Source organism: Trichosurus vulpecula, chromosome 6, assembly GCF_011100635.1.
Source record: "Trichosurus vulpecula isolate mTriVul1 chromosome 6, mTriVul1.pri, whole genome shotgun sequence".
Taxonomy (NCBI): domain Eukaryota; kingdom Metazoa; phylum Chordata; class Mammalia; order Diprotodontia; family Phalangeridae; genus Trichosurus; species Trichosurus vulpecula.
The window spans coordinates 241,790,720-241,808,015 of record NC_050578.1 but is presented as its reverse complement, the minus strand read 5'-3'; positions in this window follow the sequence as shown (position 1 = coordinate 241,808,015).

Sequence of the window (17,296 nt, the reverse complement as noted above, 5' to 3'; positions counted from 1 at the left end):
GATGGAATTGAAATGTGGAAATAAGAAGATGTAGGCAGGGGTTTAGACCCATGTGGGGGTGGGGTTTAGGTGTTGTCATACTGCGAACCCTGGAATGCTGACCAATGGGATTTGGGGTGGGAAATTTGAATCAGGATGGGTTACAAAGAGTTTTGTAACTGTCCTAAGGTGTGCTTGCACCTACAAAGTGACCTTTTTTCACAAGGGGTTAAAGGCCAAGTCTCCCATCAGAAATGATGTGAAATAAAAATCTTCTTTTTTTTTTTAAATTCACTCATGGCCAGGTGGAATTCTTGGTAAGATGATTATTTCTCATACTGTGTGGCCTTGGACAAGTCACTTAAACATCATTGAGCCTCAGTTCCTATTTAAAGGGAAAAATTAGACCAGCTCCTTTCCAACTCTGAAATCATCCTGATCTATGTTCCTAGAATCCCATGAAATAACTTTTTTTTTAATGTCTTGGTGTGAAGGTGACTCTGGGTTCTCAAAAGAATGACCATGGAATGTTAGGTCTGGCGGGTCCACCTAAGTTGGAGAGGCTTGGACTACACCCCCGGAGACTGAATAGATGTGTAAGGGCCAGCTTAGCTGAAGACACACAAGCTCATCACTAACAGGGAGGACATTTGGTGAGGAAGTGATTGGCCACTTAATCTCTGTCTGTTTCTGTTTTCTCAATTGCAAAATGGCGACCATAATAGCACCTCCCTCCCAGGGCTGTTGTAAGGGTGAAGTTAGATATTCATAAAGCACTTTGCAAACCTTATATGTATATATGTATGTGTATATATATATATATATATATATATATATATATACATACACACACATATAGATGTATGTATGTATGTATTATATATACATATGTGTGTGTGTGTGTGTGTGTGTGTGTGTGTGTAATATTGTCAGTTATTGTTAGCACTGAAGCAATAGAGATAAAGGACTGGCCTTGTAATTTCATTGGTGTAGGGAATTCCTGGCTGAGCAAACTCCCTCCACCAGGGCCAGTCTGCACCTTCTCTGCAGCTAAGAGTCCCAGAGGGCAGCATAGAGTCCAAAGAAGTTGTAACTTGCTCAGGGGACACACAGACAGTGTGTGTCTGAGGGGAGACTTGAACCCAGGCCTTCCCAGCTCCAAGGCTGGCTTTCTATCTACTAAATCATGTTTGTCGTTCAGTTGTTTTCAATCATGTCTGATTCTCTGTGATCCCATTTGGTGTTTTCTTAGCAGAGATACTGGAGTGGTTTGCCATTTCCTTCTCCAGCCCATTTTACGTATGAGGAAACTGGGCAAACAGGGTTAAGTGACCTGCCCGGGGTCACACAGCTAATAAGTGTCTGAGGCCAGATTTGAGCTCAGGAAGATGAGTCTTCCTGGTTCCAAGCCCAGCACTCTCTCTACTGCACCATCTAGCTGCCCAGACAGATACGTAGTTGATAGATAAACATAAATGGTAGAGATACAGTTTTCTCTGTGATTCCTTCTTACTGGACTACATCACATGCTGCTGAATTGGGCAATGGCTTTGGGTGGCATTGTGGGGAAGAGATTAGTTTGTCTGTGTCTGATGTAATCTGATAGTCCCGAAGATCAACTTTCAAGGTCAAGAGAGCAGCTATTTGTATGGAAAACAAGTGACCTTGAAGTCTGGCATTTCCTTTGTTAGCTGCTTCCCATTCTCCTACCGTGACTTTTCTGACCCCGGCGATCAGTGACTCTCTCTCTCCTGTGGGCTCCAATACAGCGACGGAGCTCCCCTAACTGCTTTCTGGTATTTTGGTATCTTCTCTTTGTGCATTAAATGTGAAGGAGGCCACTCTGTGCTGCCCTGTGGGTGATAAAAATGTTTTTAAAATGACAATTAAAGCAAAGCCATCTCAGCATTAGTCACAACTCGATGAACCACTTGTTAAAGGAAGTTAATTTCATGCACAGAGTCAAATCAGAGAAATAGAACTCCAAATTTGCCCTGGGAAAATAGTCTGTTCTTCAAACTTGCATCTCATCGAGGTCCCAGACCAAACACTTTCTCCACAGTTTCTCTCCAGTTCTCATCCTCTTTGTTTGCTGATTTAGGGACGCCTTCCAAGAAAAATGCGCAAGGTAAAAGGGCTAGTTTACTCTCTCCTCTCTGAGTGTCTCTATCTGGATAATGGGGGGGAGAGAGAGAGAGAGAAATGTATTTCCATTAGGAAGCATGGCTGCAGCCTACTAAAAGCCTGGGTAGGCATGTTGGGGTAGCTGTCTCCACCTCCTCATCCATCAGTTTTGATGTTTATGATGCCAGAGCTACCACAAGATGCATTTGGCCTTCCCACAGAAGCACCTGGCAGTGTCAGTAGCTGGGATATGGATAAAATGGGTATGATCCCTTGCGCTGCTTCCCCCCAATAACCTTATCAAATGACCTTGGGAATTGAGAGGTCCTTCCTTCCTTGGGAATAGGTAGGTGACACTTCCCCAGTGAATGATCAAAGGTACATAGGCATGTGAAAGTGGCAGAGAATTAAATTAAATCAAACATCTGTTGAGTACCTACTATTTTCAAAACATAGTACTTGGTACCTGGGAAATGCAAAGAAGTAAAAGAATTAACTTCTGTTCTCATGGAGATTACAATCTGTTTGGAGAAACCGGTTAACCAAGCAAACAATCATTTATGCAGTACCTACTACTTGATAGGTGTGGACAAGACATAAACAAATAAAAAACTCCATATCAACAAAAAAGATGTTTGTTTGTTTTTTCAATAGTAGGATACTAAGGTTATAGATTAAGAGTATAGATCCTCTCCGGGGGGGCCCCCCCTCCCCCCCTCCCCCGTAGCTAGGTGGCTCAGTGGATGGAGCAGTGGCCCTTTAGTCAGGAGGACCTGAGGTCAAATCTGGCCTCAGACACTTACTAGCTGTGTGACCCTGGGCAAGTCACTTAACCTCAGTGGCCTCCAAAAATGAGGAAGAGCTCCCTCATTATACAAATGAGAAAACTGAGGCCTGAACTGGTTGTATAGCTGGTATTTTTGTTGCCTTTTGTTTTTATATCATACTTATTTTGCCTTCATCTTCCATCCCAATTCTACTTTTCCTTATAAGAACAACATGAGAAGCATTTAATCAAAGCCAACTGACCTGGCAAGGGGTTTATAACATGTATTGTATTCCACATGTACACCCCATATCTCTGGTCTCTCCCTTTCTACCAAGCAGAATAAGGTATGTTTTCTTAATTCTTATTATGTTCTCTAGACCCAAGGCTTTATTACAACTCATCATAGCTCCAACTGCTTTTTATGGTTGTTGTTTGTATTATCAATAAGACTTTTAACAGTAATTTGGAATAATAGAAGGAATCTATGCTGTCGGCCTTTCTACCATCAGTTTTTCAAGTTTGTTTGGCACACGCCAAGGTGGGAGGTGGGAGCGGGGAGGGAGGTAAGGTTGGGAGGGTGGTGATCATCTCGTTTCATATAAGTAGTTAATCTACATAACAAGGAAACTAAGTCTGCATGATAGTCTCAGTGCAAATTGACTCCATTCTGGAGGGTAAGAATTGGTATGACCAGTGGTGGTTCCAAGCAGGTCTTATAAGATGGTTTGTTTTCTTAATTTACTACATGAAACAGTTTTTCCCTAATGGCACCTGGCATGCCATCTACTAAATGCACCCTAATGTCTCTATCCATCACCTCTGAATGCTCTTGCATACATCAGTTGTTGACATTTTCCCCCTCCCCAACAAATAAATGAGGGGAATGATTTATCCAAAGCCACCAATCACTTGTGGGGCTTCCTAAGTGGCACTCCAGGGGAAAACAACCAAAAGCATTACTGTGCTCCTTCCTCTAGGGCTATATGGAAGAGAAACTTTGGTAATAAGTCTCCATGAAAGATGTTCCTGGGAATTTGTCCACCGGGATCCAGTTTGTTCCCAGGGCTTTCAGAAGATTAGTATTTCTCTTTCTTTTCCCATGTGGAAAATGGTCATAAGACAGACAGAGCAAACCCCTGGCCTTTTGTGTTTCAGGTGGACAATTGTCTGGAAACCAAGAGTGAAGAACTCTTGTAAGCACATAGAATAAACAGTTCAGCAGACAAAACACAGGAATTAGAAACACCAGGGTTCAAATCTGAACTCAAATACTTACTTCCTGTGTGACACTCGGCTTCATTGACTATAAAGTGGAGTTCATAATAGCACCTACCTAGGAGGGTTGTTGTAAGCATCAAAGGAGAGAATATCTGTAAAGATCTTAGCACAGTCCTTGGCACATAACAATTTGCTTAATAAATGCTTGGTCCCTTCTTAACATTTTTCGGTTACTTTATACAAACCACTTTCTTTGCCCATGGCTCCATCTGGCCATACACTGGAATATCATCATGGATATCTTGTCATCTGCTCTGCCACCGTATGCCACCCCTACCTGCTCTTGGAACATAAGAAAATCAACACTGTCATTGCTACTGGAAATGGGATGTGAAACCACTGTCCTGTGACTCTATTTACAATTTCTAAGACAGTCTAGACCACAGCTGCCTTCCCTGGCTTCCTTTCCCCTCCCCTACATCCCCTATTTCCTTGAGGGAAAAGATTGCCTCACTTTTACACTTGTATCCCCAATACCTGGCATACTTCGGGTGCTTAATAAATGCCTGCTTGTTTGATTCAATCTCAGTTTGTTCATTAGGGGCAGTAGGCCTCCCTCAGAGGTACACAGCGGACATTTAATAGGGTACTTTTTGGTCTGAATTGAATCAGAGAACTTGAGAATTGAAAGGAGGCCTTGGTCTAAGACTATGCCAACTTGTACCTGGACAAGAACCCCATCTCCTACATACTGGTCATCCAGGCTCTAATTGAAACCCCTTCTTTCAGTTAGGTTTAAGTGTAAGTTTATACATTGTCTTTTCTCAATAGTGCAGCCAGGTGGCTCAGTGGAGAGAGTGCTCATCTTCCTGAGTTCAAGTGTGGCCTCAGACAGCTTACTAATTATATGACCCTGGGCAAGTCACTTAACTGTGTTTGCCTCAGTTTCCTCATCTGTAAAATGAGCTGGAGAAGGAAATGGCAAACCACTCCAGTATCTTTGCCAAGAAAACCCACAATGGGGTCACAAAGAATCAAACATGACCAAAAAATAATTCAGCACTTTTCTCTGTAGAATATATGCTCCTTGAGAGCAAAGACTTTTGTTTTTCTTTGTTGTTGCATCCCCAATGCCTCAAGCAACACATAGTAGGTGCTTAATAATGAATGGTCATTGGATTGGATTGGAAGGAAACCCATTTCCTACCCCTCAAGGCTGCGTATTTTATTTTTGCATTGCTCTTATAGTTAGGGAGGTTTTTCCTTTCCTCAATTTACCTCTTTGCTGTTTCCATCCCTCATTTTACTTCTCCCCTCCAAGGCCAAAGCAGAGTGTGTCTATTCCCTCTTCTCTTAACAATCCTTCATATACTTTAATATAGCTCCCATGACCCCCTTGTCATCTTCTCTTCTCCTCATGGGCCATTAATCTCAAGGGCCTTCACCATCCTGAATGCTTTCTTCTGTATGCTCAGTAGCTTATGATGGGCCTTTGGTGCCCAGAACTGAACATGATACTCCAGATGTGCTCTAGCCAAGGCACAGGATGCCTTATGTTCCTTACTCTATTCCTGAAGTTCAGGTCAATAGGAAGCCTGTGTTTTGATTCTGCCATATGGCAAAATCAGTAAAGGTAAAAAGGAAGGGTTGCGCAGTGGTCAGGGTGCTAGACCCGGGAAGACCTGGGTTTGAATTCTCCCTCAGATACTGGCCTGGACAAATCACTTAATCAGTCTCCTTACCTATAAAAATAGGGATAATGAGAACACTTATTTCTTAGGTTTGTTTTGAGATACTTGCAAACCTTAACACAATATGAGCTAATCTTATTACATAGGATACAGTACAGAACTACACATGTATACACTTAGGATAGAATCCTTTTTTAAAAAAATGATCAGAGATTTGGCTCATCAAACTGCAGAGGTCCTTGAACCAGGGGGACCTAAGGGCCTCCTGACATTTTAACGCTTTCCATGTGTTCCCATTTCCTTTAGAATTACCCAGTCCTTGATTTTGAGGATCAAAAAGATGGTAGTCACCTTCCTTCTGAGTTCTTGACCCCAAACCTTTAAAACACATATCTTTGAATGTTTCACCCAAGAGAAGATATCAAAAATCAGTTCTGTAGAAATGATACAGGGAAGTCTACAGGTCACCTAGTTTCCACATCTAACTACCTCCGAATCATCCATTTATGTATGTAACATAGATTATATACTATGTACATATACACATGTATGTGTGTATACATGTATACATATGTGCAGGTAATGTGGATTTAAATCATATCTGCAAACTACTTTCTTCAGAAATAAGGATAAAAATTCCGGTGGTATATGCGTAGTATATATAATACTGATAAATCAGAAAACATTCTCATGTGCATAAAATAATAATAATGATGATGATGATATCTAGTGCTTACTATGTGCCAGGAACTGTGCTAATTGCTTTACAATTATGATCTCTTTTTTTAAACTAAGGACAGATGGCAAATAACTCACCAATATACATTTGGTGTTCCAAAATGATATAAAGTTGAGAGAAACATGAAGATTCCAATTTCTTTCTTCCATTGTTCTCCAAATGGCTTAGTATCCTACTAAGAAGATGGCTGCCTGGAGTACCATCGGTTATCAGTTTCACCTGCCATGACTGGAATCTTCTTGCTCCAGAAGACTCAGCCTATATCATCTGTTGGTCTCTTGTCTTCTCCTTTTCATTGAAATAGATGTTAATACATCTGCAGAAGGAAACAAGGAAGTGTCCTGTAAAGAACACTAGACACAGAAGATCTGGGTTCATATCTTTATTGGGCCATAAACAAGCTGGGTAACTTTGAACATGTCGTTTCAACTCTGGGCCTCAACTGAACCTCTGTTTCTTTGTCTGTTGGCCTTCATCACCTCTAAGGGTCCTGCTTCATGCTGTTATGGCTGTGCTCTGGATGTTATGCCTGGGGAATGTCAGGTTGTAGCATAAGATCATAGACTGTAGAGTTAATGCTGGTTAGGAATTTAGAGGTCATCTAATTTGGCCACCTAATTTTATTTTAATTATTTTTAATTTATGGATAAAACAAGCAATTCCATAACATGGTATAATAAAAAAAAAAGATGACTTCACATGAAACTGGAAATCTATTATATACAACTTGTTATTCATTTTAAATATATAATAAAGTTATCATGTAAATTTCTTTTTTCCCTTTTTTTTCCTTCTTGCCCCACCCTAGAGATGGCTACCATTAGACACAAATAGGGGTGTGTGTGTGTGTAAAATTATTCTATATATACCTCTATTTAGAAGTTCTTTCTCTGGATACCGTTAGTTTCTTTCTTCATATGTCCTTTATAGTTAATTTGGATATTTTTAATACTCTTAATTTTATGAGGAGATTAATGGCTAAGTGGGTTAATAACTTGCCCATGATCTCATTGTTTGGAAAAAATGCAGTCAGGATTCAAACTCAGGTCCTCCAACTCTAAAGCAATGTAACACTGAATTGGGAGTCAGTGGACCTGTGTTTGAATCCTGACTTTGCCATTTTCACTGCCTGTGACACCATGGGCAAGTTCTTTGCCCTCCCTATTTACTCAGATTCTTCACCTCTTAAAATTGAGAGGTTGAACCAGAAGGTCTCTCTGGATTCTTAAAACTATGGTTCTAAAATCCTACTAAGTGATACCTTTTGTGATAGTGGGGTGGGGCTGGGAGCCAAAAGAAAGGGAGGGTTCTGTGTTAAAATTCCTATAGACACTTGAATTTCCCAGACCAGTAAGTATGACTTCAGGCTTTCTCATGATGAATGTCTTTTCTAAACCATGCGTTGATAGATTTAGTTCCTTGATGTCAGGCCATGCTTGAACAACCAGGGCAGGTGAATAGCCTCGTTGCACCAATGATTTAGAGTTTGCTGGCTTTCTGTCGGCCACAGAGAGCTCGCTGGACCTGTCTGGACAGTCATTACAGTGCCTTTGCGATGGGCTTTTCCAATGCCGTGGCACTTGAGAGATTGCTTGGGGAAAATGTGTTGCTCTTAAAGCCTCTTTTTCCCAGGGAATGAATTATGTATCTCAAGCTTGGGGACAATATGCCCATGACTCCAGCTGTAGTTGTGGATTCAGCAGTATCGTATTTACAGATATGAATATTTATTTTCATGCCGTGGAGGCTGGGGTGCTAGTATTTGCAGGGCTGAGCTTGGCTGGGATGCTGAGGACATCACCTACTGCTTTTTACTGCTCAGCACTCTCTGGGCTATTTAAAGAACCCTTTCGTCACCATCACTTTGGGCCAACCTTAAAAACAATTTAGTTGAGATCTACGGTCTCAAAGGCTCCTGGGATCTGTAATGCTGACCTAGAGGCAATTGTATGTGTAGGTGTACAGGTTGGATGGTTGTTTGTCTGCCCTTCTGGGGCTCCTTTCACATGGAACTTACAAACAAGGTTCAGAATCATCACCCATCAGATGAATCTTATTCATTTGTAACTGGGTACCTAGATTATTTCCCTGCAGGCAGAGAAAAGTTGGAATGTGGTGGTATGGTGAATACACAGTTATACATTCATCCCATGGGCCCTTTATTAAATGCCTGCTCTGTGCAAATCAATCAGTGAAGTATTTATTAAGTAAAGCAAGAAACAACATGATGTAGCAGAGACCCAATCTTAAAGACATGAAGACCTGAGTTCAAGTGCTTCCTCTGACTCCTATTACCTGTGTGGCTAAGGGCGAGACATAGGTGGCAGCTAGATGGTACCTAGGATAGAGCATGGGGCCTGGAGTCAGGAATATCTGAGTTCAAATTCAGCCTCAGACACTGACTAACCACATGACCCTGGGCAAGCCACTTAATCACTATCTGCCTCAGCTTCTTCTGCTGGAAAATGGGGATAGTAATGTCACTACCTCTCAGGATTTTGTGAGGATCAAATTAGATGATACTTGTAATGCACTGGGTGGGGGTGTGGAGTGGCGCGGCTAAATAATGCAGCTGATAGAGCTCTGAATGTGGAGTTAGGAAGACCTGAGTTCATATCCAGCGTCTGACACTTACTAGCTATGTGACCCTGGGCAAGTCACTTAACCCTAATTTGTTCAGTTTTCCTCATCTGTTAAATGAACTAGAGAAGGATATGGCAAACCACTCCAGTATCTTTGCTGAGAAAACCCCACAAAGAATATGACTAAAATGACCAAAGGACCACAAAGCACTTAGCACAGTGCCTGGCACATAATGGTATATAGATGATGAAGATGATGATGATGATGATGATGATGTCACTTAAACTTTGCCCCCAGGCAACTCTCTAAGATTGTAAATTAAAACTGAGTTGCTGATCTGCATCCATGGAGGTCCTTTGGCACCAGGAATTACTCACACTTGGAGGTAATGGTAAGACTGAAATTAGAGGGCTGTCCTACCCCACCCCATTCCTTGAAAAATGCGAAGCCTCCGTGTTTTAGAAAACAGTGACCCACCTTCAGTTGCACCAACATACACAGAGTCATTCTTGTGGAAGGGCTGGTGATCTGACCGGACTCCTTTGCCCAGTTCCTCTGAGTGAGTAAGGTGACTGACCAAGGTTAAGATTCATGCCTTGCATAAAATCACCTGGCCCCACAAGGTTCTCAACCACATGGCTTTGAACTCATTGTTGCATAATGTTCTAGCCCATTGGGCAAACTAGATTCTGAGATTGCCTGATTGATTCTTTAGGCACATACCAGAGAGAATTAGGTTGCCCATTTATACCATGAACGATGAAAGGCGTATCTCTTCTCAGTGAGGCTGCAGTTACTCCTCCTTCCCCTGTTAACATTATTTCATTCATACATTCATTGTTTCCTCAATAAACATTTATAATATACCCACTACATCCGATAGACTTCACTAGCTGTTGAGGTAGACGGGGATAGGACCCAGATCTGTTATTTCATTGGCATAGGGACCTCTGAGGTGAGGAAACATCCTCTACCAGTGCAGATCACCTTTCTTGAAACCTAGAATCTTAGGAAATTAACTCAAGGGGAACTGAGAGGTTAAGTGACTTGTTTGGGGTCATGTAGTCAGGATGTGTCAGAGGTGGGATTTGAACCCAGGTTTTCCTGGCTCCAAGGCCAGCCTTCTAGCCACTACACTCTGCAGAAGAAAAATAAGGCATGTCCCTCGCTGTCTAGGATTGCTGGAGCTCAGATCCCTCTCCTTGCGCTCTCAATGACCCATTGATTTCCAATTAAAAAAAAATAAAGTTCTCTTTAGAGATAAACATATTTCACAGGCCTTTGCCTACATGATGGTAGGAACTGATGTTCATATGATGCTTTAAAGCTTGTAAAGTGCCTTACGTATGGTATCTCATTTGAGCCTCATTTAAGCCTCCTGTGAGGCAGGTACTATGGGCATTTTAATCCCCATTTTTAAGGGAACTGAGACTGATTGAGGTTCAAAGACTTGTTCAGTGTCATACAGCTAGTAAAATGTCAAGAACAGGGTTCGAACTCAGGCCCAGCACTCTATGCGCTATACTGTGTATATTAGTAGTATACACACACACACCCACACAAACACACACACACGATTGTGAATTCAATAACACTTGTAGATGAATCAGCATTGTAATAATCAGATCTGCCTCTTGAAAATAATAATAACCGTCTTTCACATCACATCTTCTAGATAAGGTCAAAGGTCAAAATGACAAAGCATCATATGTATGTATTTTCACTAGCCTTTTTGCAATAGCTCTGGGCCCCCAGTGGGACCTGCCCCTGAGTTTGGAACCACAGTCCTCTTCTGTCTCTGTATTTGTTTTTCAGTCTCTGTCCCTTTCTGTCTGTCTCTGTCTCTCTGTCTCCCCCTTTTCTCCTCACCCTCTTTTCTTTGGGCCAGAGCTATGCTCTCTTCAATATAAGCAGCTCCAGAAATCCCCTAGTGGAAGTTTCCTTACTCAGTGATCCTTACAAGTTGTAGTTTATTTTCCTTTAAGGACTGCCATTTGTCACCTTGATGAGCCAACCTGGGAAGGTCACAGGATCATAGAGTTGGAGCGGGAAGGAATCTTGGAGGTCATCCAGCTCAACCCTCTCATTTGATAACTGAAGCTGTTAAGGCCCAGAGAGGTTAAGTGCTTTTCCCAAAGACATACAGCTAGTAAGTGTCAGAGTTTGAACTCAGGTCCTTAGATTCCAGATTGAGAATGCCTTCCACTGAATCATGTTGCCTCTCATCATCAACAATGAACTAATCCCACAATATCTGAAAAATGTAGTTTTATTTGGAGAGAGAAAAGAAGTAGGAAACCCTTGACACGAATTACGTGAATATCTATGTGTTCATTTATACACACATACCTGTGTATGTGTGTGTGCCTGAGAGGTCTGCCTAACATTAAATCTCAAAAAGAAACCGCAATTTGCATTTTTTTGTTATCATTAAGTTAGCAGCAATAGACCAGCACAATTAGCATTTAAGATGCTTTTTTGCTGTGTTTTTCTCAGTAAGTTAATGAGCATACACCACTTACATTGTTCTTCCAAACATTTAGACCTTTCTCTGGTTAATATTAAAATTTATGTTCACAAAGTACTTATCAGCAGGACACCAGAGCCACAAGGAACAAGCTCCATTTCCTGTGGACTGTGCGGATGCTGTTCCTCCTCTTTCTTTGCTGGGGAATTAGAGCCCATTCTTTAAAGCCTAACTCACACGCCACCTCCTACATCAGCCTTCCCTGATTGGTGATGGGCTTTTCCTGTCAGATGCCACATAGCACTGTCTTGTCCTTTTTGGATGTGTTTTAAAATTTTTAATATTATGAATCATTATTATTTAACATTAAAATTCAATTATTAGTATCATTTAATATGGGCAGCTAGGTGGCACAGTGAATAGAGTGCCAGGCCTGGAGTAAGGAAGACTCATCTTCATGAGTTCAAATCTGGCCCCAGACACTTACTCGCTGTGTGACCCTAGGGAAGTCACTTAACCCTGTTTGCCTCAGTTTTCTCATCTATAAAATGAGCTGGAGAAGGAAATGGAAAACCACTCTAGTATCTTTGCCAAGAAAACTCCAGATCGGGTGACAAAGAGTAACAATCATTTAATACTGTAGATTAGAGTAATCTGTATCTCTCACCTTACTACTAAACTTAAATCTCCATAGGGGCAAGGACTGTATCTTAGAAATTTCACATAATCCCCAGGGCCCCATGCTGTGCTCCTTACTGAGTAAAGTGCCATTTGAAGATTTGGAGAATGAGTGATTAAACCTTAGAGATCATCTAACTTAGGGGTCTTAACCTTTATGCATCACCGATTCATTCTAGAATCATGTTTTTAAGTGCATAAAATGAAATCCATAGGATTACAAAGCCATTTAGGTTAAATTGCAGTTACTTGTCTGTATATGTATACATACATATGCATGTATATATGTGCATATACACATGCATGTATATATGTGAAATAGATGTATAAAATATATTTAAAAGGAGGCCTTTAAAGGAAAATATAAAAAACAAGCTTAGAGGGCAGCTAGTTGGCACAGTGGATAGAGCACTGGGCTTGGAACCCAGGAAGACTCATCTTCCTGAGTTCAAATCTGGCTTTATACTCTTACTAGCTGTTTGACCCTGGACAAGTCACTTGGCCCTGTCTGCCTCAGTTTCCTCATCTGCAAAATGAGCTGGAGAAAGAAATGGCAAACCAATCTGGTATCTTTGCCAACAAGCTCACAGTCCCACGGTAAGAAACCCTGATCCAGTTCAGCTCCCTCGATTTATAGATGAGGAAATGCATGGGTCCCCTTATGTAACACTTCACAGTTACCACTAATTACAGACAGCCTCTGGACCCACTGCCTTTTCTCTGTGTGGAGAATACTGGAGGTCTCTGTCTCTACCAAGGCTTAGTCATCAGAACTCTCCAAAGGCTGATGCCACTCTGAGGGCTGGCATAGAACTCAGGGTATGCAAGCTCTCCAACGAGCTACATGGGTAGGGGTCGCCTGCCTCTTCCTGATCCAAGAACCAACTTAGCCCCTTGCACCCACCAGAGCTGGTTCCAAGGATTTCCCTCCTCTCTTTCCTTTCACTCAGTCTAAACATAGAATTAGCTGTGACATGCTCTCCCTTACATGAACTTGCTAGCATTCCATTTCCATTCCGCACACACTCAAGTGATCCATGCTCCATTCTGTCTTTCCTGTGCTGTCTCACTTTACTAGGCAACTGAGTGGCTCAGTGGATAGAGCACTGGGCCTGGAGTTAGGATAGTCCTGAGTTCAAATTCTTCCCCAGATACTTCTTAGCTGTGTGACTCTGGGCAAACTACCAAACCTCTCCCTGCCTCAGTTTCTTAAGCTGTAAAACAGGGATAATAATAGCCCCAACCTCTCAGGGTTGTGTGATGATCAAATGAGATAATCTTTAGCTTAGTGCAGTGCCTGGCACATAGTAGGTACTTAATAAGTCTTTATTTCTGTCCTTAATCTCTTAGGATCAGATCTGCTCCATGCGTAGTCACAAAGGCTCAGTTCTGTTCTCACTCACATAGTCAATATTCCGTAATCGATCCTAAATGTACCAAACAGCCAGATCTGCCACCAAATGCGATTATAAAGCACTTAGCATGATGCCTGGCACATAGTAGGTGCTTAATAAATGTTCATTCCCTTCCTTTCCCCACCATCTCTCACCATGATCACCAACGTCAGGTCAATGTCCTGATGTTCTCTTACAGCTCAGGGAAGAATTAGTGATTGTGAAAAGCTGCACAAAGACTTTGTTCTTTCAGCAAAATTCTCTGGGATTCTCAATCTGAGCACTGAAGCCTAGAGGTGAAAGGTCAAGGTCACACAATTTAGCAGTGGAGCCAGGATTCTAGATTTGCCTTTCTGGCACCCTGTCCTATCTACTGCGCCATCCTGCTCCCTTGTTCCAATGACCGATCATAAAGTGCTTCTTGAATTCTGGGCAATTCCTACACATTTTGGTTAGAAACAATTTTTTAAAAAATGAATAAATGTGGCATCTTCCTTTTGATGGCCCATGAAAAAAAATCACACCCTTAATCTCTGCCTCTCTGCTTACATGAAAGTTTTTCCTATTTATCAAATACAGTTTCTTTGAGAAGCAACAAGAAATCATGAAAGCTGGATTTGATGTCAGAAGGTCCATGTTCAAGTCTGGCATGTTGTATCTTATTAAACCGACAGGCAAATTGCTTAGATTCATAGCATTCAGAATTAGAAAGGATCTTACAAGGCATTTAGGTCAACCTCTTCATGTTGCAGATGGGCAAAACTGAGGCCAAGCAACTTGCCCAAAGGTAGATGAGGGAAATAAGGGAAGGGAAGAAGCATTTATGTAGTGTCTACTATATGCTAAGCACATTATGGTTTTAAAAATAATCATATATTAAATATTAAAAATAAAAACAAAAATTAAAAATAATTTAAAGTATGTAATTATATATAATTATTTTCATATTCTTTTTTTTAAATTTGAGTTCCAAATTCTCTTCCCTATCTAGTCCCCCCCTGACCCATTGGGAAGGCAAGCAATAGAAGCACTTTACAAATATTATCTGTTTGATCCTCACAACAACCCTGCAAGGTAGGTGCTGTTATTATCCCCATTTTACAGTTGAGGAAACTAAGGTTAAGCAATGAGCTCAGGATCATATAATTAGTAAGTATCTCAGGCTGGATTTGAACTCCAGACCGGACAGAGCTCTATCCACTATACCACCAGCTGTCTAAAGTAATGCATAAAAGTAATATGTAGTGGAACCTTGTTTCCAATTCAGGTCCTCTGCCTACAAAGCCTATGGACACACACACACACACACACAGACACACACACAGACACACACACACAGACACACACACACACACACACACACACAATGTACCACTAACTTTTAATCATCCTGAGTTTCAGTTTATTCATCTGTGAATAATATAAACTCCTACCCATCTCATAGGGTTCTTGTGAATATCTATGAGTATGTGGAAATACTTAGGGACATGTTAGGCAAGACCCAATGGTGCCAACGTATTTACTAGATCTGCTGAAAAGTGATCTCCTTGTAGCCACCAAAGTTGATTCAATTCAATAAACATTTATTAAGTATCTGCTATGTATCAGACACAGTGGAAAGCATTGGGAATACAGAGACAAAATGAAAAACATCTTTTGTTTTCAAGGAGTTTATATTCTACTGCAGCAAAAATGTTGGTCAAAGGAGAAGAGACAATGGAGGTGAGGACACTTGGAAAAGATGTTGAGCTGATATCATGCAGGAAATGTGCGAATTAGCATGACATAGTCTAGAGAGTTGGCCTTGAAGTGACAAAGGCCATTCATTTAAGTCTTTCCTCTGACATACACTTCGTATGTGACCCTGGGCACGTCCCTTAATTTCTGAGGGCTCCAGACAACTAAGATGAGTTGCAGAATAGCTACCTATCTGCAGTGATAGAGGGATTTTCCTGATCAGGAATTCCCTATATCATTGAATAACAGGTCTGGACCAAGATATGAAACTACATATTGAATTCTTATTGCATATTTCTCTCTTATTAAATATTATATATTTCAGCAGGTCATGTGCTGGGCTATATTTTGACTCCATTTCTCAGGCCAGGTTACTTCTATTATTTGCCATTATTGATGAATATGAGCAATTATTTGAAAGCTTAGAGATGATGACCATCATTTCCTATATATGGCTTATAGTCTTTCAGCTGGTAACTCAAGCAAAGGCTTTTTTTTTTTCCTCTTCCCTGAGATAGCATTGGAGATCTGCAGCACAAATGAACCCTCCCTAATCTGCACCCATTGTCCATTTACACATGAGCAAATATGTTAAACTGTTCATAAAATGATAAAATAATTCTAAAGATGAATGCAAAATGACTTTTGAAAAGACACGAAACAGTACATTACATTCCACTCTGGGTAATGCCTGCCAGCATTCCAAAGGCCAAGGATTTGATAAAATACCAATTTCAGGGATGGGAAGAGGTGACGCCTTAAGTGAAGGACTCCAACTCCATGCAATGTGAGACTAATTTTGTCATGGAATAGGGAGCAGTAGACTTTTTTTTTTTACCTTTTGTAATTCAGCAATTCTGATGCTAATAAATTAGAGTAAGTGGTTTGCCTGGGACATGGAGAAAATTGGATACAGAATGAAGAATTAACAATGATGTTAATGAGAAAATGGCCCTCTTGTAATTTTTGTACTAGAATTTACTAGGCAGAGCAATGAGCCGTTCATAAATTTGTGGAATTTTTTTTTTTGGTAAAAATATTTGTTCTTTTAAAAAATGTTTCCAGATTCTTCCAAGGTCAGAGAAGACAATCTCTACTTTGTCGCATTACTCTTTCGAGTATGGTTTGATGTTTTAATGAAATTGTTACAGAAAGGTACATCAGCCATGTATGTGTCACTAGTGGGGCATCCTTCACAAACAATTAGGTCTTTATGAGACATGTGATCGTCTCTACACTTATCACATGCTTTTTGGCCCACCTGAATAAAAACATCGTTTAGAACCAACCCAAATTAGTACAGGACCCCCTCTAGAAGGAAGAGAAGTTGTTCCCCTTTGGGGAGTTTCTTAAATCTTTCAGGCCACTCATATCACGTTTTGCACCCCTGACTACAAATCAGCCTTCCTGGGCCTGAAAGAATATCCGACGTATTCCTTTTTTTTTTTTTGGTAGGGCAATAGGAAGCATGCAATTATTGAATATTAGCGTTTGGAGACCACCTACTTTACCAACCCTGTCATTTTACGGAGGAGAAAAGTTGTGACTTATCCAAGGACATGTAGCTAGTAAATGACAGAGCCAAGAACTCAACACTAAGTGGAAACTTTGTGAGATTTAGAACTGAAAGAGCAACTTTTAAAAAAATCAGATCTCTCCATTTACAAATGGAAAACTGAGATTGACAGAAGCAAAGTGACTAGCCCCTGGTTGTTTGCATGTTATCTCTGGTTAGAATGTAAACTCTTTGAGGACAGGGACTAATTTTGTCTTTCTTTGTATCTTTAGCACTTAGTATAGAGCCTGGGAACATAGTAGGAACTTAATGAATGCATGTTAATGGACCAAGGTCATGCTGCTTAGGGGTTTCAAAGGCAGGATGTTAAACCCAGATCTTCCTGACTTAATGTCAGCACT